At 33.5% G+C, this 26,505-nt stretch overlaps 1 protein-coding gene across 1 annotated transcript in view; it reads left to right on the forward strand.

Moving 5' to 3' along the window:
* Nucleotides 1-26,505, forward strand: part of Eip74EF (Ecdysone-induced protein E74) — a 569,772-nt gene that overhangs the window by 492,482 nt on the left and 50,785 nt on the right.

A 26,505-nucleotide genomic window follows, 5' to 3' on the forward strand; every position in this document is an offset into this window, starting at 1 on the left:
CAAAACAAGTACGATGAGATAGTGAAAAAAAACAGCCTCTTTACGAGTTTCTTTCACCAAAAATTATTTCCTGGAATTCCAAGTGTATTTTTCGACTTTTGAAAATCATTTTCTGCGATAAATTCAGTTGCAAGTTTGGACCCGTACTAACACACAAACATGGCAAGTTAAATTAAGCTTTCAATCTGATTCGAATTCAAAAACAAAGCCCATGTTACTCTGTGACTGAAATTTTGAAAACGAGCAAATATTTTCTCTTTATAATATCAGCTTGCAGATCAGATTTAATTGACCGGACTATTTCCGTGAATGGCCAGTTAGATGAGACAAAAAAATGACATTCAAGCTTGCCCCGACCTTCGAAAAATCACCTCCGATCGGACAGACGCGCCGAAGAGTACCACCCACCAGGAAGCGAAATGTGTGTGTTTTGTTTACAACAATTTCTAACATAGACGAGAGAGATCATCTAATAGCTACCGACTACGCTAGGCTATGCCTAACCTAACTCAACTTTTCCAAGTCCGCGCATCGCGACACTATCATTTCACTTTCGGCCACGACGGTAGCCGAAAGCGCTCACATCGGCCGAACGACGCGTCGCTTTACTCCTGCCTCCTATATGAGTCAGTGGGGCATTTCAGTCTGCATCGCTCCACGATTGAGGCTGGTTCATAGTGAGATATATTAGCGAACTTCAATACGCGCGAGAGTGTACTATTTTCCACGTAACAGTGACCGATGTTGACCGTCGATTGTTTCCTGCAATGATTCTGATCAACCCCAGCAAGATGTCGATCATAGCCGACTTGCCCAACATCAAATCGATGGTATCCCCGAGGATCAAGGAAGAGTGCTGCGAGGACTATGTTAGTACTAGTGTTGATGAGGATGCTCCGCTCGACCTGAGGATTAACTGCAGCAGGATGAGTCCTGCTAGGGATTCCGGTACCGAAAGTGATGATACGGAAGAGAAGATGATGGTGGACGGAGGTGATTACAAGCCCTTCAAGAAGAGTCTGATTAAGAGATGTAAGTGAGGGTTCTAAAATATTTTTCGTTTGCGAAGTTTATTTCGTTTTTTTGTTGATTATTTCTTGGCAGCTGTTGCAGAGTTTTATAGCGAATTAATGCTGTAGATCTGTTAAAATTTAAATCAAATTGAACATGAATCGGTGCTTATGTCAACATCAATATTTTTGACAGGTACCTAGTTATAATTTTTGGAGGTTAATAATTTCTAGATATTTCCCATCAGTGCTAAAATTTGAATATTGTTTTTTTCCAAGTTTCTTTTTTTTTCTGAAAATAATCTCAACATATACTTATTTATTTCACACCATACTCTATAATCGTTTGCTTAGGAACAATGTCGAACCATATTTAATCCCATTTAACTTATGTTTCCAGAATATTTATGTAAACCGGCGAATAAATTGAACTTATTGTAAAATCAGGAAATCCCAATCAAAACCACCCGATTGCAAAATTATGCGATTCTTGGAATTTTCGAAAAAAAACACGTATTGTTCAAACTCATATCCTACAGTTTTTCGACCGATAATTGAATCAGGAAATTCCTATCTTTGATGAAACATACCTGAAAAGCTATAAATATGTCTTTTGTTTATTTATCAACCATTTTGGATCAAGGATTTGGGTAGTTTTATAATTCGACTCACATCTTACTAATAGCACCAGTTTCAAACTTACAATATAATAATTTTTTTTTATAAAAATTTTGCCCAAGGAATTTCATTTGTTAAGTACTTACCTATAGAAACGAAATTTTCTGAAAAGTAGGTTACTGTTGAATGGGCGTTATTCTACAAATTTTGTCATTAACTAAAATCTGTTCTGTTCTGTTCAAAATATGTTTTTCCGTTAATCAGCTGTCGTGCGAGCTAAGGACTAACGAGGTCTTACCTTTTAACGTGTGATTCCTAACACGGAAGGCTAAAGGAAGAAAGACTAGATTATCCCACTCCTGATTTCATCAAAGTATTTATTATTTAAAAAGAAGTTTGTTTCCTAACTTTTGTTATCTTGTATTCAACAGTGGGATATATACAGAACGATCCGAGTGACCGAGTCACTGACAATTAAGTATTCAAATACTACCTGTAATTTGATAATGACAATGAGAACTTCCTGAAAAAATGAGAATTAAGGAAACACAGAATAGTTGAATATGAACAAATATAATTTTATTCTTCTACAAAGAAAGTGTATAAAATGTTTTTACAACATGTAAGCGAAGTCTGATAAGTTATTTGTTTCCAACGAGGTTTCTAACTGAGTAGTTAATGTGGGTATGGGTTGTGTGATTTATTCAGTTGTTTTTTTTAATGATTTCAGTTACGAACAATTTGTCACAAAGAAAGTCGTGGAAGTTTCATAATGTGGTCGTAAAAAATGTATTTATATTATGTCACATGTTTAATTAATTGTATTTTGTTGGTCTGACTTCGTCAGAAGGAATTTATTGTTCTTTAGACAACCTATCTATCTATTTAAAAAGTGTCAGTAAGTATTTATTTTGATTCTTTTCTGAAGCTATGATTATTCCTATCAAGGTTTATAATTCTGTTGAAATATGCATTTTATAATGTTGTGTTCTTACATGATTTCCGAAGCTCAGGTTTCCATATATTTCCCAAAATCTTCCATTCTTGTTCTGTTTTTGTTATTGGCATCATCAACATCAAAGTAAAGTTGAAGGAAATCTTTGTTAAACTTCACTGGACACCTGTCAAAGCCTTCCATTGTCGTAACTCCAACACTTCGGAAGACTGATCCGCCTTTATAAAATATTTTGATTCTATTAAAGTAGAAAATGAATGATGAGGGTCCCAAATGACTACCTTATGGCACTCCAGAAGAACTTAGGAAAGACGTAGATTGGAATGTATATGTTTTTCTTTCGTAAATGTTTATTTCAATTACATAAAACATTACAATTATTTGACAGCCTATTTGTCTTATCGGCATCAATTTGTTCTCATTTTTGTTTAGGTGTTCCTTTGCCTTTCATTTGGAATTCCGATCATTATTTTCTTCCGGATTATTGAAAATAAAAGTTTAGTTAGTCGATGAATCGTTTCCCTTTTGATTTTTTTTTCAAGATACCTTGAGGTATAAGTGAGGCATACATATTTATTGGATATTATTCAATATTCATCGTGATAATATCCCGGAAAATAGTTGTTTTCCGGCATTAGGAATCTTCTGTGTAGGTACGTTGTTTCGGAATTCAATTTCAAAATATTTATTTTCTCATTATACCTACTCGATTATATTCAAGAATTCATTATGTTTTCAATATTTGTTCTTGTAACACCGCTTGAAACATTTCTTCAAAATTACCAGTTTTTCAGCAATAACTGACACAACTCGATATCATCATCGATCGATATGATCAATCCAGTATGAAATAGAAAGAACCACAGAAATATTTATGGGCCTCGACGAAAATATTATTTGCACAGATAGTTCTTGGTGTTTCATTAATATATTTCACTAAAACTAATGGTAATTTATGTTGAGTGATTTGGATAGGTATAAAAAAATATTATGAGTAAAATAACAATTCTTCTTTTGGAAAAAATGCATATTTTATTCACGAACGATCGGAATACGAAAAATGTCAAACTTTTGACAAACATATTCAAAATATTATTTCAACAGTTCGAATTCTCCAAGACAAAGCATCTTCGAAAAAAATTCACTTTATATTTTTCAGAATACATTTATTTTGGGGACGTGAAAAAATTGCCTCACAAATTTATCAAATCGTGCCCGTCGTTATCTGCCTGATCTAAATAGCAGGATTAAATTACTTAAGATAAAACATATTTTGCGTAAGGAGCTATGCTTTACACTTGTTAGATACATCTGTGTAACCTCCGATGCGTTGTGCAAGGTCACAAAAATGATAAGAAGTTATCTAACGGAGTTAAGCGAATGTATGTAACATTTGCGCATGTTTTTTCAACAAACCAATTTCACTGTTTACCGTATTCACTGCCAAAAATAAGGATACTATTAATACAATGTAGCAAAATATTTACAACAAATGCCAACTTTCTGGCAATGATTCGAGCAGTATATTGGATAAAAGACAATTAAAATATGGGTGGATCTTGAGCGAGCAAAAATCAGGAAATGAAACCGGTTATTTTCGATGTATGTGGAAGTGCTGTCAGCTTCCTGACAACGTTTAGTTTTTTTATGTTAATCTTCAGTAATCGATAGTGGGTGCCTGACCTTATCCATCCTTATCGCTAGTCATATCCGGCATAAAAATTTTATTATGTATTTTATTACCAGATATTTCCTTTGCGTGAACAACATTCATTAATGTATGGTAATTCTTGAAATCACGAAAAACGGATACAAGAAAACATTTTGGTGATAGATAAGAAGTTTTACGGTGATTCAAGTTACATAAGATGAACGACCTGGTCAATAAAATTCATGTTTGTCAATGGTACTTTTCTAATGTAGATTCACTGTTCAAGAAAATATGGAAGAAATACCAAAAAACGTAACTGTTCCACTCGATTTTTACTCATAGGCGTAGATAAGACGATCATCGATTACATAAGTGCTTGAATCAAAATGGCAACTTAAGGATTCATAGCAAGTAGGCCTTTTCCATACTTTATCTTTCCAATCTATTTTTCCTGATTTTTGGCCAGCGGAATGGTTAGGTATACTAAAATTTTTCAAATATTTTAAACTTACCATTTTCAAAAAACTGAATCATAACAATAGTTATTTTCTACCGTGTCACTTTTACGCATAGAAAGCTTTGAGCTTTGTATTTGAAAGTTTCAATTTTTTATTCGGTTTTGAAACAAAAATGAGTATAACTGTTCGTAATTTTAGGTATAAAAAATAGTTCAAATGGATTTTCAATAAATTCTAGAGAAATAATGACAACTAGCCGAAGTAACTTCAACCTTTTTCTTGAGCTCATACTAAAATGTGAAATTTTACATTAGATGATGATTTCAAGTAAAAAGATTTATAATTCAGATTATTCAAGGTTACCCGTCATTAAATTTATTTACAGATTAAAATACCATCCAAGACACGCACTAAAACATACCTAGCAAACAACTAAGATCAAGACACCTGATATTGCAAGGTCAGATTTTGTTTAAAAATAATTTCCATGAACGGTATACATCGGGGGAAAAAAAGCTCCCCCACAAAATTCACAAGCCACCGAATCGAAATCAAAATACCTCTAATGTTTTACTTCGTAGTAACATTGAATAATCATGTTTATTATAACAATTCTACGAAAACATTCAATGACCGCATCAAGGCACGGTCGATTGACCAATTTCATAAAACAAATCGGAAAAACGTATACGTCCTTTACTTATACGGTATAACATTCACTGTTGCCTAACCAATTGAGTTGTTTTGCGAGAGGTTGGTGCCAAAAATCCGACTGCACGAAACTTAATATTTGTTGAAAAAACCCCCTATATCTGAAAATCACTGTCGTCATTTAAATTAATAACTTTTCTGCCAGTCTTCTTCGGTAATATTAGATACTTCTTCTTTTACTAGCTCTATCACGTTCTTATAAAATTTTGGAAAATTATTTTTACGCCTGATGCTTTGTTTCAATTTTCCTCAAATTAACTCGATAGGGGGTAACGTAAGTATGGATTGTCCATACATTTCAGCAATACTCTCAAAGGCATATACTTTTTTAATAATTTCAAAGAATTAGGAACCCATCCTTTACTTCCTCCGCAATGCACAATGATTATTCGCGATCTTTTGTTTGCAGGCATGTTAGGCGTACACATTCTCGAACCATCAGTCCATCCTTTCGTAACTGTGTCGTGAGTGTCATACCAAGTTTCGTCCAAATAGAAAATTTGCCGTTTTTCTTATCTATATTTAGTTATTTGTTCTAAGTATTTGTTACGCAATTTCACTATTCTTCTGCTTTCCATAACTGCTTGACGTTTGTTGATTATTTTAAATCTAAATCCTAGTGTCTTTATCCAATTCTGAAGAGTTTTGTCACAGCAGCTCACGTAATGGCCGGAAGTATTCAATTTCTTCATAACGATTTCAGTTGTAGGAATCTCATTGCTTTTGTAACAGTCGTATATTGTTTTTTCAGTGATTTTATTAGATGAACATCTAAAGGTTTTGGTAATCCAGTATCACATCGCGTCTTGGGTTGATAAGGTTTGTTTTTGACTATTTTACCTACCGTTGAGAAAGGAATTTTGGTCAAATATGATGTTTGTAATAGTTTGTTTCCTTCGAAACCAAACTTGAGATGTAGATTCTTCTATACATTGAAACATACTCTCTGTGTTTCAATATACAAATGCATCCGAATCTTTTTAATTGGTATCTCTTTTTCGCATTGTTCACCATCGCTATTGGAATCACTACACAGGAAAAAGTCTGCGTTGTTATCACACTCGTTATTACTATTAGTACTTGTCCAAGGACGCCACATTTTAAATAGATAACAAAAAATTTAAGTAATTATAACTGCACCAATATCGAATTTCAACACTCAAATCGCGATCAGTTCCTGAACTGAATATTGACGACATAACGGCGATACTCATCCCCATATTCTATTCGTCACCGTAACATGACTTCAAATTTGATTTTATGACTCTTCAGCCAATCATAAAACTCGGTTAGTAAAAATTATCCAATACGAACCGCCAATTCTTCAGTCCACGTGGACTAGTTGGCAGCGGAATTATTTCTCTGTATTGGTTTTTTTGGCCAAATGATATTTGATTTACTGTTTTTTCTTTCTCCTGTTTTTGTCACTTTTCTACGAAGCCATAATAATGCCATTTTTTCGGGAAAAATATATAGCATAGATCGATTGGTAAACATAAATGGGGAGGGGAATAGAAGGGGTGGTATGGTCAATCTGTGTGTGCCGCTCATTTGAGCTATCGAGACAAAGTGGAAGGGTGAAAAATGCCCGGAAAGTTCGAAAAAAGCAGATAGTGCAACAAATACATGAAAGATACTGCAGCTTTTGTATTGGCAACTCTGATAACAACTCCAATCCTATACACTCCTAAAAAAATCAAATTCTGTGAATAGGGAACGCACATTTAGTATCGATCCACCGCGACCCTGACCTATACGGGGATTTGTAGGGGGCGGTACGTATAAAAACCCTGGAACCAGAAATGGCGCTGAGAAAGAGGGCCTTTTCAATGAACAAAAGAGTTTTATGTTACGGATGAGATATAACAGTACACGATATGTAAAAAAAAAAAGTTTTGGAAGTAGGTACGTCATGTTTGGATAGAACTTTTTAGATAATGGAATTGAAACCCACTGTTTTTTATAGTATGTAGCATTATTCATGAATTACATTCCCTCTGTATGTTAAATTGACTAAAAAATTAGTTTCTACTTCTTTGAGTTTTCATCTGAGTCAAATATGTATGAAATATCTGTTGTTCAATTTCGCTTTTTCTTTGATCATTTTCTATTATTAATGTAGTCATGGGTCAGATTTCTTTGAGTGATTACTTGGGGAAACTTGAGATGAACATTAGAGTTGAACAGGTAAAAACCAGAGCCAAAAAAGCAATTGTCATCTAATACAAAATAACTTCAGTCAAGTTATTTTTAATAGAAAAAAAAACTTGAATAATGTCAAAAAACAAAGCATGTTTCTACGGAAAATCAGAAAGTCAATGCTACATAAGTTTTCTTATAATAATATCAATTATTCTTTGAGGAATTTATCTGTATTTTATAAAGTAAAACTTTGACATATCTTCTTTTGAACTCATTTACATAAGTCCAAAACAATCTGGAAATGTATTTTATTTTGAAGCAACACCAATATTTTGTCATCTTTTTTTGTGCTTAACATTTGAATATTTTTGATATACTTAACAATTTGTACTCTCCATTCATAAGCTGTTTTGCCCGAATTTTATTTTGGACTTCTGAATCATTAAACGCTAAACTAAATAAGTATAACAATGAAGTGATAATAAAAAGGCATAAAAGATGGGAACGTGTGTCTTCATTTTTTAATAAAATCGAAACAAAACAAAAATCTCTTTTTACTGCAACTTCGAAGCCACATTATATACGCAAGCCCCAGTACTCAAAAATCGTCGATCAACCCATTCTCAGCCTTCAGTAACTTTCTCAACATCATGGTGGTTTAAAACATAATTTTTTTATTCACGGTTTCTTTCGAGTAATCATTATAATAATGTGTCTGGTGTATGCCCACGTAAAGGGTTGAAACTATTTTTTATAGGTCACATCCCAGGAAGGGTTTCCATCATCCTTACGGATGATGGAACAGGTAGAATATATATATATATATATATATATATATATATATATATATATATATATTTGGAAAAGTGGCCTACAGTGGTCTTTGTAACCTGCAAACGCAATAGTTCGAACAGCCTTTTTTTTGGAGTTTCAAGACTTTTATTGAATTGGTGGAACTGCCCCGCAATATTGTACCATATGCTATATGGGAGTGAAAATGTGCGTAATAAGTATTTAACAAAACATCTTCACTCACCACTTTCCTCAGTTGTCTTAAAATAAAGACCACACTAGAGTAAATTGATTCAATATGTTTCGACCAATTTAAGGTATCATCGAGAAGTTTGGCATATTCACCGATGTAATTATTTGTTAAGAAGTTCAGACGATTTGTTTTAGCCTCATTCAGCTTCAAGTAATTAGCAGAGAACCAGTTTTCCGCTTTCCTCTCCACTGTCGCGATGGAAACATTAGGGCACACATCTGAAGGTGTTGAATGAATCAAATCGTCAGCAAATAGTATGCACGTAATTGGTTGTATGTGGTAAAATAAATCATTGATATACACAATAAACAAAAGTGGACCCACAACGGAGCCTAGAGGAACACCGTGAGTTATAGGCTCTAAGTTAGAAATACTTCCATTTGAGCTAACATATTGTTTTCTATTTTATAGATAAGATTCAAGAAGTTTCAAAGGTATCCCTGTAATACCATAGCGCTTAAATAACGAAACTGAATGACTTTGGAAACGTGAAGAGAAACATTTTTTTTTCATCCAGTACATGAAACAGAACTCTTCTGAAAATGTTTGTCATGAATAATCACTGACAATTAGGCAAATTTTTGGTGTCTATCAATGAATATGACGTTTTGTTCTCTCAAAAAATTATGCATCCCGTAAATATAAAGGGAATGATTGATTGTAAACGCACGCTAGACATCCAACACTGCTATTTCTTATTGCAAGTTATAAGTCAATTATGTAGGTTAAGGCTGAACTCACAAGGAAAAATGAACTATTGATAAAGTTGTAATTGTGCTAATATCGTTGAACGTTATTTACAAGGAAATTCTTTTGATAAAAATGAAATAAAATGTGACCATTTGAATAACGAGTTCACTGTTTGTTTTGTTAAACGCTGTGAAAGCTGTGGAAAATTTCAGATATTGAAATCTCTATACAGTGTATTCCATTTAAAACGCGAGCAACCCTGAATAACTTTTGGCATAGTATTTCCAATACCAATTGGAACAGTACAGAAAAGGAATTCCCGCCTCGACATAGGCGTCGGCATGTTATTTTTCAGTGGTAGTTTTTCAGTTACTTATTCTTACAATCATAGCAATTGATCACTCCATGAAAAAGTTATCTCAACTGAATTTTTCCACCATGGGTAATTATGAAAAACTTCGAAATTCAAGGTAGTTGATTTCCGAGTCGAAAACTGTAAAATACAATAAAAACACAAATAATCACACCGAATTCTTGTCAAACATATATTTACAATATAATAGAGGCCAACAAAATTGCTAGAAACATCAAAATTCTCCTTCGCTATATTCGGACGAGGTGGAATCATCATCGGGTTGAATAACGATCGGATTTTTTGGAACTTTGCAAGTAATATTTGTTCTCTTCTTTTATAACGTGGGCCACACAGTTCTTCCACACATCACTATTACCTACTTCATTCACCACTCGCATTATATTGTCAAGCACCACTACATTCAAAGTCGGTGACTGATTACACCTTCTCATTATGCAACTCCAGTGCAACAATTTTTAGATGATAATTGTCCTGGTCGCTGGATTGGCAGAAGAGGTCCTTCAGAGTGGCCACCAAGGTCTCCGGATCTCACTCCTGTAGATTTCTTTCTATGGGGTCATTTGAAGTCTGAAATGTAAGAGATAGAATCAACAACATTGGGAGATTTGAGAGAGAATCTCATGAGGCATTGCAGAGAAATAACTCCCGAGATTCTCAACCAACTGAGGGCGGCAATGGATGCTCGTTATAAGGAAGTTGATGGAAACGTTTTTGAACATTTACTATAGACAATTTTTTCTTCTCACTGTCCAGTCATCAGATTTTGATTCAAGAATTAATAAAAAATCTCTTTTTCTGGTTTATTGCTTCCATATTTGTCTCTAGAACGAATATTTCAAAATGTGGCCTCCTGTATAGTTGTTGTTGACCTGTCTTTTTATTTTTCCTGCAAATCCCGAACCATAAGCTTCAGACCATATGTTTTATACTTTGTTGAAATCTGCTCATCAAGGAGCATCTGATAATGGCGAAATAATATAGGGTGATTCATTAAAAAAAATGGTGACACGCCCTGGGGGTGATACCTAGGTATCATAATAGTCGGTTGGTGGTTCAAGCCCCAGTCTGAACGATCGATTTTCACTTGCTATCGTCCAACCCGTACTAGGAAACACACGTTAAAAGGTAGAACCTTTTTAATCCTTAGCTCGTACAAGTTGAGGGTTGTCGTTCGTAGGGGTGCGACAGCTGGTTAACGGAAAAACAGATATTTTTTTTCAACAGTCGTTAGCAACATTTGAACTTCAATTTGAAATTAATTTATAGGGATTATTAATTTCAGGAATAGTCTCAAACTTTTGAAACAGCAGATTACCGAATAAAAAAGAAAAAATCTATTGTTCATGAGTGAAATGTTCAACCTGTACCTATCATTAACATTATTTAAATCACAAATGGAATGACCCGCTACTTGATGGAAATTAATAACACTATTAATTTAACAATTTTCACAAGGAAGGAAGCTACGGTGTTAGCAAAACACGTCTAGCAATGAAAAATGTTTGTGAAACTTTTTTAATTATTACCATGTTTGTATAATATTATTTAAAGTTTTTTCGCTAAAACATGCTTTTGTCGAAAAAACCAAAGAGTGAACCTTAGTATTGAAGATGGATAAAAGAATTTCTCCTTTTACAAATATTTTTAAAGCGTCTTGAGGTGTGGTGCAAACCTCTCGTTAGTTCATCCTCCCGTTCATCGTGAAGTATAACAACTTGTCAAAACATACCAGACACAATGAAATTAATATTATCTATCAAGCCCCAGTAGGCATAAAAGATATTTATAGACTTTCGAAATATTTTTGTTACATTGTTTCATTCCACTCGGACATTCCGTATATATATTTATGTCTGGACATACCTAATCCAATGGATCCGAACATTTCAGAGGCGCGAGGTATTCTTATTAAAATAAGAAAGGGCTAGACGTAATTTTTGTAGTAAGGTACCGTAAGGATGATGGAACAGGTAGAAACCCTTCCTGGGATGTGACCTATAAAAAATAGTTTCAACCCTTTACGTGGGCATACACCAGACACATTATTATAATGATTACTCGAAAGAAACCGTGAATAAAAAAATTATGTTTTAAACCACCATGATGTTGAGAAAGTTACTGAAGGCTGAGAATGGGTTGGTTGATCGACGATTTTTGAGTACTGGGGCTTGCGTATATAATGTGGCTTCGAAGTTGCAGTAAAAAGAGATTTTTGTTTTGTTTCGTTTTTATTAAAAAATGAAGACACACGTTCCCATCTTTTATGCCTTTTTATTATCACTTCACTGTTATACTTATTTAGTTTAGCGTTTAATGATTCAGAAGTCCAAAATAAAATTCGGGCAAAACAGCTTATGAATGGAGAGTACAAATTGTTAAGTATATCAAAAATATTCAGATGATACTTCTGATGATACCTTAAATTGGTCGAAACATATTGAATCAATTTACTCTAGTGTGGTCTTTATTTTAAGACAACTGAGGAAAGTGGTAAGTGAAGATGTTTTGTTAAATACTTATTACGCACATTTTCACTCCCATATAGCATATGGTACAATATTGCGGGGCAGTTCCACCAATTCAATAAAAGTCTTGAAACTCCAAAAAAAAGGCTGTTCGAACTATTGCGTTTGCAGGTTACAAAGACCACTGTAGGCCACTTTTCCAAATATATATATATATATATATATATATATATATATATATATATATATATATATATATATATATATCAACAGCTATTAGAAATCCATAAAAATAAAGATAATTACTCACTGAATTAAAATTTTCATGACTACCACACTCGACCTATAAGATATAGATTGAATAAAGCTAAGAAAAACTCTCCCAATATAATTCTTTATAACCACTTGCCTAGGGAAGTTAAATCTTTGTCCCCCAATTGTTTCAATCAAAAAGTGAAACAGTTCCTCATCAGCTCTAGTTTTTACAATATTGCAGAACATTCCCCCTCATTCGCATGTGAATGTTCAGATATTTAGTTTTTTTTTTAATATCTATAATCGTATTTACGTTATTAATGTTTTCTTGAGTTTAATGGTTCATGCTGTATATTCAGTGTTTCTGACTGACTCCATGATTTATTTTTCCTTCTGGAAATACAAATGCAATTATATTCAAATCCAATTTTTTCCAATTTTTGTAATATGACTTGCTACAAATGTAATTTACATGAACGTAGTTCAAATAAAGTATTCTAAATGTGGGACAATTCTGTAAGATGAAATGCTACTTTGAATTATTGAATAGTTCACTAGAACTATTATGGTGAGCGCATGCAATTTGCTGATATAGGCATAATAAAACGCGGCTTTAAATGTGAAATTATAGTCGGGATACTTTCTTTGCGTTCTCATCTAACGGAGAAACTAAATTTTCTCGTTTCTTCAACAAGCGTGTTATACGATTGACCTATTTTCGAACATACCGCTATCTTTTCCCCTCAATCAACACACACCGTCTTTGTACAGGTAGCAGATTTCGGATTTTTACCTGCCCCCGTGTTATTTTAATTTCATAGAGGGTGGTATATTTTATAGCACCGCAGGTTGGCTGTTTTTTTGCACGATAGGAAAAGGTTTATCTCTGAACGGTACTTTTGCTGAAATAGTTCTGGAAATTGGAGATTTATACCTAGGAATTTATAAGGGTTCTAAAAGGTACCGTTGTATAAAAAAAAAGGATAATGATCAATATGGGTTGTTCGGTTGGGTTCCAATTTGCCGGCGATTTCAAGAAGATCTATTCGCAAAAAAGAATTTGATACTACCCGTTTTGTCAATTTTGACTGAATAGCTCGAAATCTAATGAAGAAGATTTCGATATATTTCGTTAAGTTCGTTGATTCACTGATTCATTGTTATTTCATTTATTCTAGAAATTTACAAAAAATTATTCACAGTTGATCAATGACTCCTTTATAATCAGATTGATACTGTCATGAAATAATGATACTGTCATGAGTTGTAATATAGTTTCATTACTAGATTTCCTCTTCTTCACTCTATAGGTATATAAAATCAATATATTAGAAACAATTCGCAAATTCGAGATTCGATTTCTATTGCTATATCCGCACCTGCAGTAACTGTGATAATTTTCATTGTATCTGTACAATATACAACTGAAAATGAAAAATTGTTGCTTTTTTTGCATAATCGCAGAAATAAATTTATAAGAACACATGCTTTTTTCATTTTCATACCAAATTTAACGACTCTGAAACGCAATATTTCGAAAATCTACTCCAGGACTCAAAGGATTTGTAGAACTGAGCACAAATTTGTCTGAACTATCATCAGTTGGTATTATTCATCATTACTACATACTACAAAGTCATTAATGACAATAATGGTAAATGCTAGACATTTAGACATGCTTAAATTCTGAAGTGAATGTTAATTATTTTATTGGTAGATCTTCAGGTCTATAATGTAAATACTTTGGGGAACAATAAATTAGAATCAATTCATATTTTCAATCATTGTACATATTGAAAACAAAAACCTGAAACACGGTAACTTTACATTTTAAAATTAAGTACATCCTATTACGTAATCTCTTTATTCGAGTGTGTTGAATCTCTTGGTTTAGTTTTGTATACCAAATTTTCACATAACCTCTAAGGAAGTCTAAATTTCGCCGATAAAATGATTTCAGTATTTTTTTGTTACCTTTGTCTGTATATTAGGGAAGAAAGTAATAGAAATTATGAAACAACAAAAATTAGTTGGCGCTCCAGGGCGACTTCATTGATTCCAGTGGCGCATTTTACTTTTCATATGCTAGAGAACCCTGAAAAACCAGCAACACCACTTCATCTGCCAATGTCTTCTCTTTCATAAAACAAAATGGAAGGTGGCTCCAATAAATTCAAGAAATCGCCAGAACACACCGCCAGTGACACGACTATCGTCAAACTTAAACCAGTCAGTTTCGTCTTTGACTAATGCGTAATGATGACAAGTATTTTTAATTTTTGTATTGAATTTGAAAAAAAAATAAAAATTTTAGAACTAACAAGACGAAATCTTTTGAATAAAATATCATAAGCTCTACCACCTTTCATTTAAAAATTTTGGTGTTACAACCGTCACTTTAAGGGTGTCAAATTTAGGGGGAACATTTTTGCGCAATAGAACTTGATAATTTCAAAACGGTTTTGATTTTGTAGCGGTTTCGTTAAGTATTCAGTGAAAATAGCACAATAAAAGGTTACAATAAAGGGGTACTTTTATTAAGTATTGATCAATACCATAATAGATAATTTTGAAACTCTATATACACACCGATTGAATTAGTGATTTTTCAATCTACTTTTTTCACATTGTGACATGATTGCAAAGCCAATTGATTGCGATGATGAATGGGTTATTCTTGTAGCAGAAAATTCAAGTAACTAAGAAAAAAAACCCTGCAACTTCAACTTTGTCAATATGTTGTACGTAAGCTAATTTGACGATAATACAAAGAATGTAAACAACCAAATATAACAAATCAACCCCTATTTCAACTCCAATAAAAGCCTTCCTTTTGAGAGAGATCTTATTTACTAGGCAGTAAAATATTTTACTGCCGAAAAAATTTATTGCAGACAACGGTTGCTGCACATACTTGAGAAGGGTAGTAGTATACATTCGGTTAGAAAGTCACGTTATTTTTATAGGGGATGATTATGAAGTTGAACTGCAGAGTATTAAATTTTATTGGCCTAAATCAAAACAAATTTCGAGACATGTGGTTTTTCTAGTTTAACGAGTTTGAATCTGCCGATTGATTTACTAAACAAGACTGGTTTAAAATAAAGGACAAATTATTGTTTTGTTTGTGAGTATTAATGGATGTTATGGTGGGTGGTCTTCCTTTGCAAATACTTCAGCAAGGATGGTGAGAAAAAGAGTATTGAATATAATTTCAATATTTTCATTGCTGTTTCGAATTTTCTTTTTCCAAGCTTGTCACTGATATTATTTTCTCATTTTTCATGGGGGATCAAAGAATGTAAACTCTCACGGCCGGAGGTAACTGTGTGAAAGCTATTTTCTGTTTTTTTGGCCTTGGTATGTAGATTTGTTTGCTTGACGTTTCGTCTACTACTGCGGTAGACATTATCAAAGGCGATGATCCAATTCATGATCGAGTTTTTGTTTCCAACGCAGAAAGGGACGTTGACTCCTCCCAATAATAATAATTAAAAAAAAACAAGGATAGGTCTTCGAATCTAATAAAAGAGTTGTTTGGAGGACCACCAGAGGAAATTTATGTGGACTTCCACAAATGAGCTGTTGAAATCAATCCATATTTGAACTCGATACTCGTATTGGCTTCCTCATTACTCATATAAATGCCATTAATACAAATACGTCTTGCCGGAAGCAATAATGAAAATTTGTTATACAATATTTTTTCCTGGAAGGATTTATTGTTATTCTTGGCATGCTGAGCAATAAAGTGGCTCCTATATAAACAGTATGAAACATTTCACATTTCATATTCTGTAGTATTGTTTGTTTGATTTGAGAATTATTTGCGAGGTAATACATTTTTTTAAATCAGAAACGAGCTACCGTTTCAGTTAAATCGAGATCTCAATTTTTTTCGAACATTCTTTCATAAATTGAAAAAAGTCAGGTACTCGTATTTTTTCTTTAATCGCATAGCGAAATTGCTATTTCAAGTGAACCCTTTCCATTGGTTTGTATCTGAAACTCATTAATATCTGTTAATTGGTTCATTTGAAAGTTTTCTATTCTTTATACAGTGGAGAATTTCGTAAAAATTAACTTTTCTCGAAAGTTTCAAATGTTCGTAAACTACTACTAATATACACTGGGTGCCTGTCACGGTAATACGGAGCCCTAGCCCTTTACGATCCCCATAACCGAAATTTCTTCAGTATGCCATTATGGCTGCCAAAGAGTATATACCAACCAGATTATGGTCTGCAGGTACCATTCCAGTTCTATACTTTCCGACCTAGATGGTTGAAGGTGATCTGAGAGAAGAGCGGGTCCTGGCTAGTGGATGCACCTAGTACTCTGTAGCCATGTACCATGGTCTGTTAACCTTGGAGAGGAGCATTCTTCACGAAGGAATTCCAGGAATCAGGTTACGTACTCTGTGTCCGCCTCGCCGCGAGCCAGATCAGGTTTTCTCACTCCTGCTCACTCCTGCCAGCTGACCTATAAGATCACTCATCAAATAAGTTGGATTCATTTGATCGAATTCGATTAGGTGTGAGCCACAATAATCCCTCTTCAGTTACAGTGGAGGACCAAATAGGCCCACACACTCTGGACCTACCTGCCTTCTCCCTGGAGAACGCAGAGACCTACCAGCGAAGAGCTTAGTTGCAGGTAATGCATGTTGTTGTAACAACAAAGTTGTTCAGGTTACAAGATTGTTGGAATGGGTGCCATGAAAAGATGGTTAGAAAAGTCATGATTCTGTAGTAGTTTCCGAAAGTCTTGCAAGAAATAGGCAAGTCAGATGGGTTCCTAGTGACAAAAAATCAACTACCAATCAATTTTAAAAATCTCTTAGAAATACCACGGCCTTCAGTTCTGGCATGCGAAGCGTCTAAACTTCTTCAGTTGGTCTTCAACAAAGATATCTTCGTCTTCCTCTGTATAATCCAAATACACAAACTAGGATACGATCAAATCAACAAAAAGGCCACCCGTGTTGCGAATTCATCGCGATTACTTCCATATTCGCACTATCACGCAACTCAGATAAACCATAGCGATCGCAGATAAACATTTCTCAATAATTATGTGTTATGTTAGTTTCGACGGTATACGTTCTAGGCCAATTAGATGTTTTTTGGGGGCTTTAATTATAAGCGGAAATACCTCTGGCTCCCGATAGTCGATAATGTAATGGCGGCGGCCCTGAGCAGACGGCGGCGGTTGTGACCACTCTCACTTTTGGGGAGCTGGAGTTTGGCGGACGGATGACGTCACAGCCCCGCAGACATATTGATCTGTGACGTAGCGATGATCTTGTGACGGGAAATAGATATGGTGCTTGATAGAAAGGGATTTTTTTCAAAATTGTATTCGGGTTTAGTTGAAATAAAACAAATAATTTCAACAAGTGCTTGTCTCTCATATGTTGATGATCTCAGTGATACCGTACTTTTCAGTGAAATAACCTTTTCAAACTTAGCACACCACTTTCTTGTTCTTCTCGTAACTGGTGATTTTCCTGGTGCAAATCCGGATGTTGTTTATCAAACCAGGCCTTGGCTTCAACAGTTTTTTTTTCGCCAAAAACAATGCTTCATTAACACCCGAAATTTCTTTTTATCCGTTTTTTTTTAACTAAAATAAGTTGCTTCACTCAAAATATTCTATCCCACAAACTAAAAGTCCGACAGCTGTGAAACTTGTACACGTGTCTTCTGAAGGTTGGGGTTAATTAAAAAATATCGTGGATGAAAAGTTTGATAGCTGTTGGAATATCTAAATGTATTTCAGCAACTAGTTATTTAAATTTAACGTCGAATTCTACAATATACTGTACACAATTACAAATTGAATTCCCCAATGCTCTGTACAAAATTATAAATTTTTGGGATAGTGAGAATTTACAATCAAATTTTGTCTATTCTGTATACATACCTTTGATTTCATCATTCTCGTCAGATGCCTGTGCGTGTTGAAACGAATTCATTCAAACTACAAATGGATTTCGTAATCACCTTGTACAATAACAGAATTATTTTATGCACAGTTGCACATTCTTCGTTGAAGTTTTCTTAGTAGCCGCATGTAGTGATTTTATCGCCCAACATCCTATTATTCAAAGGGGAAGTCGAATTACAAGTATTTCCTGGTGACTAAGAACGGTTTTTGTAATAAACGTATTTCAACACCCTCCCTTTTTTTTTCACTTTACTCAGTTTTGTATTATCTCAGAATAACACCAAAAGGAAATTCAGAATTTGTTCATGAAATTCTTCATAATGATTTTAGAAATGCCTGTCTCTACGGGTTGTATACTAATATGTTCTTCACTATTCTATTCTCTTCAGGTATTTAATAATTGATGAAGCAATATCTGTCGTCTTTAACAATCCTTATTGCAACACAGTTGAATGATTTAACATCTCACCTTGTGCCAGTCAACAACGAAAAACAGTATTCATCAAGCTTTTAAAATAGTTTCGCCACAATGTATGTCGTCAGAAACGAAAACAAACTTTGTGGAGGAACTATTTAAATTCGAAACTCTTTTCCCGGTTGTTAGAAATGTTTCAAAACTTGTATGTACAGGGTACCATTAAAAAGATAGAAATCTATATTCCTTTATGAACGATTGGAAACAATATTTTTAGTAAAATCCATTTCAAATGAAGAAACGTTCGGAAAAGTGATATTCGATGAAAAAACATTTCATTGAATTTAACTATGAATCGCATATTAGAAAGTAAGACCCCGTTAATCCAAAGCTCGCATAAGTTTCAACTTCGTGAAGGGGAAAAAGCTGTTAAACGGAAAAATATTTTTTCAACTAGATAATCGTTTTAGACATTTCATTCATGTGTTTATTCGGTTTTTTCCACTAGCTTTTTTATTGACGACCTCCTAGGCATCAAACCGGAGTTTATTTTGCCACAGTTTCGAAATAAATCTAGTCGCTATGTTTTATATTGATATTTTAGATTCAATTATGAATGTTACAATTATATTGTATATTTTTTCATTGAGTGTAGCTAAAAGGACTGTTTCCATTAACGTTACCGATAAGCTGAATTTGCGATAATTTTAAGCTTCTTCATAACCCTGCTAGCTTCTATATCAGAATCAAATCTAAACTCCTACATCGCCCAGTGCAACAATCTTTTCGTTTGAATTGAAGTGAGGAATCGAAATTTATTGACAATTAATAGACTCATTGTAGGCTCCATTTATCACCTCTCTCCTATTCTTTGTAACCCGCGAGGTTTTATTGTGACTCTCACAAATTCAGACTCAAACACAATGTATGTGCTCTGCTCTTTCAACACCTTCTAATGTACAAATGCCTTGAATGGGCTGATGTATAAATCGCTTGGAATGGCTAATGTATAAATAACTTGAAATGAGCTAATGGTAAATGACTTGGAATGAAAAATTGTACAAAAGCCTTGGAATGGGCCAATGTATAAATGCCTTGGAATGGGCTGATATATAAATGCATTGGAATGGGCCAATGTATAAATGCCTTGGAATGTGCTGATATATAAATGCCTTGGAATGGGCCAATGTATAAATGCCTTGGAATGGGCTGACATATAAATGCCTTGGAATGGGCTAATGTATAAATGTCTTGAAACTAGCCAATGTACAAATGCTTTGGAATGAGCGAATGTGTGGAATGGAATGGGCCAGTCTATACATTTTTTTGGATATATCAACCCTGATGAATTTTGCCAGCAGTCTTAGGAATTTACTGTTGGCTTGTCAAGTTTTCTGTAGCTTCATTGCCTTCAGTAATCCAGTCCAGAGACAATTCATTAAGACTGATTTTTTGCTGTTCACCACCACTAGAAGGTTGATTATTTTCGCCAATCTCTACATTCAAAGATCAACAATATTGTTTCTATAGCTGGGTTCTTCTACAATATCTTCACTTAATAATGAAGAACAAAAACTAGAATTGAAATTATGCCGTAAAAAAATGTAAAAATCCAAAGAGGTTAGTTATATCAGATTAACACGGGTGATATGTACACTCTAGTAAATTTGAAGTTACCTTTTTTGGCGACATTTACATAATGATTTTCAAACGATGTCTACCTACTTCTAACTGCTTTATCCGACCTAAGTAGGCAATAGGACGATGTGTAATCGAGCCACACGCACAATAACCGGAAATGGCGGAAATAGACGTTAAATGATATAACGAAACAATTGATCGCCTATTTTGACGGAAATCCTAACGAAGTTAACCTTGGATCGAGACGAGCCAACGTCACTTTCACTGCAACGAGTATTTTGGCAAGCTTGGAAGCGCAATTGTTTTATAACATGGAGGTCAAATCGCGTATGAAAAATACAAGTATTTCGTGTGACCCAGATTCATCTCATTACCCCAAAGTGGGAGGTAAAACGGATTTAGCGATGGTTATATAATGATTTTGTACGAGGCAATACGCTGAATCGATTTTTTTTCAAATACTCCGATGGATCGTATTCTTCATGTCAGTTTTCGCTGTTGTTGCACAGTGCGCGGGAAATAAATCTATAACACAGGCTACCTCTGTTTTCTATGACTACTAATTCATATTTATCCGATTAATGAGAGCTGTAAATATTTTGGTGAATCCCCCTGTATTGTAGATATATTATTAATGACAGTATTAGGAAAAAAAATAAAAGTTACAGCTTTTTTGGTTATGTATGGAATTAAGCCGTTCATAAAAGAAATATTGCACATAGAAAACGATAATCAACAAAAATTTAATCATTTTTATGATTTTAATTAGTTATTTTGTATATACACAACATTAAAATGTCTATGAATTAGTACAGTTTCTGATATAATGGCATTGATGTGCTATTTGATGAAATTAGTTGTGTCAAAATGAAAATCTCTTATCAAATATTTTTTTAAGTGATTACTTGCAAAAGCAAGGTACTTGTACATTTCATTATAGTGGAAGGTTAAAAAAGAAGTAAATGAAGTACAATCCATGAGTTAATTGATACTTTCTGTCAACATTTTTATGTATTAATAACTTTATTGAAATAGGTTCTTCTATACAGGGAGATTTAATTAATAGCTATTGTTTTCAGTATTTAAAGAACTTTTTTTTTCAACAAATTGAAGGGCAAGCCTGAGTAAGAAAAGAGGACGACATCTTCACTATCTAAGACGCCATCTTTGGGCTCTACAGATCAAACGAATGCTTTATTTTTGGGTTCTGGTTTCATGAACACATTGTACAATTTTCAAACTGAGTGCATAAGTTATATTCCGCTATTGAGTCATATTTTCAGAAATAACTATACAGACTTGATAAACATCACTCCCATGAAACATTGTTTGCAATTTCATCGTCGCTGGCAAGATTGTTTGATATAATTTGTTGCAATTAATTGCTCTCCTGATTGAAATTGAGGTCAAACGCATGAATTCTAGACTGCGTTAATATTTTTAAATGACATAATTAGTCCGATTTATCAGTCCAAAGTGAGAAATGGGATTCATATTTATAATCACCGAGAATGCAAGAAATGAAATATTTACCGTCAAAAACGAAACAGCTTTATCGATGTTTCAATAACGCAAACTAAGTTTTTTTATACATCTGTAAATTAACTCCCGGAAGATATGTTCAGCAGTTATCTATTTGATAGAGATTAATCGGTTCTGTATTAATTGAAGCGTTGAAAAATAGAAAAGTTTCGTAAGACGGTTATTTGGGACGTAAATCAATATTTGTTGTTGACGCACACACGAAAAATATTTTGCGCAAATATAGCAAAAAATCTTCCGAGTCATTGACACTGAAATATAAATATTATCAAAGGAATAGTTATGAGTAGGAAATGTAAAGAAATCCATTATCAAATGTAGATAAAAACTATAATAACAAACACATGCGAAACGCAGATCAAGCAGTCTCAATTTATTGAAGAGTAATTCATAATTTCATTTCAACTTTCTATTGATTTCCAGTTACTAAAAAGAATTTTCTGAAATTGTAAAACAGTGGTATAATTTCATTGAACATTTTGCCGGAGTGGAGAAATTCTGTCAGTTGAATTCAGTTCCAAATTAATTATGAATCTGGCATGAATATTTTCGATCATATTGGCCATACAAATTTTATTATTCAGGTAATAGCCGAAAGGCAACAAAATAACAGTTTTACCCAGTCCCTGATGACGTATGAATACATTTTAAAACCGTATTATAAAAAACAGATCCATAAAAATTATCCACATAATAAAATGTAGTACTTCTTCAACTGATTTTTGAAATGATCTTATTTTCAAGTATTGAGTTGTAGAGTTTTGATCCTAAATTGTGTGGCGAATTGCATTAAATGGTTTTGATAATTACAATTGGAACCTCTGACATAAAGTGAAGAATACAAGATTTAAGAGGGATTCCAGAATAGGACTCCTGCAATTCATTGAATTTCACAATATTTCAAATATACTTTTATGGCAGTCGAAATCATCCATCAATAATGCTTGCTTCTTGTTCAGTTCGTTCTTAAATTTAGTAAGTAAACCAAGATTGCATGTAACTAGAAGTTATCCGACATGATGAAAATAATTATTTTGGTAAGTCTACATTAAATAATCTTACAATTTTGGATCATCCTCTAAACAATTTATATTAACTATTTCAGGACAAAACTCTTCATAATTTCGATTTACCCTTTCCCAGTTTATTTAATTTTTTTCACTATTCCAACTATAGAAAATTTGTATAAATTGATGCATGTAGCCGTTACGAAAATTTGGGTGTTGAATGATGACCGCAGCAGTCGTATTGTTAGACATTAAACAAAATAACTCTCAACGTGAAATTTTTCACCCTTTCAATATACAGTGAATTATTCGAGAATAAACAGTGACTTCTGCAACCTTGCCACTACTATATAGTACCCAAAAATAACGGAAAACTATGATGATTTCTACTAAATAACCTCGCCACACGCGAATAATCTTCCAAATTTGGTTCCGACCGATGTAGAAATCAACAATACGATTTATGTTGCATAACAATGATCCAACTTGTAGAACATGAGGCGTGGTTGGACCTACCTAAGATTACACACAAAAATTAACTCTCGTGGTCTTCTTGTAATTGGGAAATTTATAATAAAAGAAAGAGTGGAAGTTGTCTCCCGTGTTATTATTAATATGCTGTTTTTTTTGTCAATTCCATTACCATTCACCCAATCCGTCTGCGACAAAACTAATTAAAACGGAGTGCAAATAAACCGTTTTAAAACACATTTGTTTTGGCACTCTGGGGGCCGAACAGCAAACAGAATCGATAAATAGCCGTATTCCGACATGCAAAATAGGTCCATAACCTCAAAACTCAACCGCTGAGCGTTGACCTAGCAAAGTCTAGCCGTATCGACCGCTGGATCCTGGAAAACTAGGCAATAACCGAAGGAAATTACTTTCAGTTGTTGTTTTCGTAATCGCAGGTGTCGGGATATATTTTGCTGAATATTTGCTCGCATGATGTTTTCCGTAATAAATAAAATCGACGCCATTATTTTCATTTTTGAAATCTTCACATGGTACATTGTGCTGACTGATGACGTTATGCATCTTCTTATTCTTCTTCTTCTTGATTACTGGGTTTTTTATTTCAACATCTACCCAGCTTCAGATTAATGTTTCATTCTAGTTGACAAAAGTTAATTTTGCTAGACATTGTATGTCATATTATATTCAAATACTACTTTTTTCAAAATTTAGTACTCAATATTTCTCTCATAATGTGTAGGTATCTTCCTTACCTGCATGTGTTTATCTAGTGAGGAATATTGCTTGCATTAAGTCATGGAAACTTATTAAAGGTGCAACTGTATTCTTCAATATCAACATGCATAATATCTACAGATTATAATACGTTCATAATTGGTAAGTATCTCATTTTTTGCGTTATTGTTCATCTGTCAAACATATTATATATAAAAATAAATGAGAAACTGTTCTAACAAATTGTTAACTATTTTTAAAACATTTTTCTATTAAAAGAATGTCATCGCAAAGTTCACGTTGACGTTTAATTTTTATTGACTATTTTATGACGGAACAAAAAAAAAACACTTACAACTGAATTTGGGGACATACCTTTGCACAATTCACAACTTTTGAACTCATCAAACTAGATATTTTTCAAACCTAAAACCGATGAAAGTAGGTATTTTCTACATTAACGATTGTATCCAGATTCCAAGATGATGAAGACGGTCCTATTTATGAAGGTGATAAAAAATACATAGATATTAATGGATTCTTGAAATGATTGACGAGAACCTAGAAAAGTACTTCTACTAATGAGGGAAAATGGATGCTGAACTCTCATTTTTGTCCCTGTTAACGAAAATTGTTTTCAGTAAATTAATTTAAAGACAGAGGTTCCAATTTTTACTTATCCAGATGAAACATAAAAAGTTTCAGAAAAAAGTCTAGTGATGAATTAGGACTGAAAAATAAGGTGGAAAGAAGAATTGGGGACTGAGAAAAAGCTGAGAAGTATAGTTATCAAGTGGAGGGGAGCAAATCCAAAAAGTTTGTAGACGAAATTTATGACAAAAATTCTTACGAAGTTGTACAGAAACAACATAATGTGTAAAAAATGTATAAATGGAGTCATAAAAAAATGAAAATACAATTATCGAAGGAGTTCATCCATCATTTTCATATAGGCAGTGACATATTCTGAGATAAAGATAGCATCCATAATTATTGCTTTTTCACAAGTATACAATATGCAAAAACCGATTTCATCAATCAACACGATTGAATATTGCTGAAAATTAATAACAGGTTTTTAGGTTTGGGACCGGCAGAACAAGTGAAAGTGTAGCGTATGTGTTTTATTCGTGTCAATGCCAATTGTTTCGATACTTAAATGATAATCTGATTTATTCATCGGATTGGGTCGAAAGTTTATAATGTCGAGAGTAAACTGTTTTTGATCGGTAATTAGGTTATCAGGAAAAACAGAAACATCTTCGATGATAGGAAGTTGTGTTGGGTCAAACCTTCTGGTAGTTTTTCTACAGTGGAATATTTCATATTAGTAGCGACGGGGAAACACCAGAAAAAATTACTGAAAAATACTTTTTAGTTATGATATAGAAGGGCAGTAGCCAAATTACACATCAAGTCAAAGGAAGGATTCTCTAGGCTAGGATACATTCCATTGTTTACAAATCGAGTATCCTCATATTATTCAAGATGATAGATATCGCATAATTGAGAAACAGGAAAGAGGAAACATATTTTCCGTTGAAACACCTAATTAAGCGTTGTTTAAATTTGCATTTTGCATCAATAATAACAGGTACGATGACTCATGGTCACATACGCCCAATTACATCTCTTTCAGGATTTGTTCAGATGCATGAGTTATAGAGAGAACGTTTAGAAGAAAAACTCGACCTGGTTCTGTTTATTTTTTCCAGACAATCGATAAATCAACGGAAATGTGTTGTTTAATTGGGTTAATCAATAAATAATCATTGAAATTGAAATATAATATTCATTGAGTTGTTCGACATTCATATGACGATTATGTAACTGTCATTATTATTCTATACTTGTGAGAATTAACGCACAAAAACCCGTTTTATGTTCCATACCGTTTATTGAGAATGTTGGACGTAAAACTCTGGAAAATTCCCGTTTTTCATCGACGGTAATATTCTGTTTCCAACAACAGGAGTTTGTTTTTCTTATTAAGAACAACCTAGGGTAGAATAAGGTAGAAATGAAAATTTTCTACGAAATTATCCAATGGAAAAACAATACAGATCAATGTATAAGAATATTGGATCATAAAAAAACCTACTATAAATATATTTTCAAATCACTGTTTTGCCACTAAGATCAATCAATAAATTTCTTTTGAAATACAATTCGCACGCCACTGTTACATCGGTATACGACACAGGTATTTATTTTTTGCGCTTGCCGTCCTTAACCTACATAGGAATCAACTTTAAGCAAGTCTCACTTACATAACGATCGGTACGAAATACCAACTTCCTTTATAAGGTACATTTTTTAACCTCATTACAAAATTTATGTGTTGTTTCGCGTCAAAACCCTGTTGAACGTTCGTTCCACATTTC

The sequence above is a fragment of the Leptinotarsa decemlineata genome, unplaced genomic scaffold (assembly GCF_025532065.1).
Source record: "Leptinotarsa decemlineata unplaced genomic scaffold, Ldec_3_MD MMD2_tig00002974_RagTag_RagTag, whole genome shotgun sequence".
Lineage (NCBI taxonomy): Eukaryota > Metazoa > Arthropoda > Insecta > Coleoptera > Chrysomelidae > Leptinotarsa > Leptinotarsa decemlineata.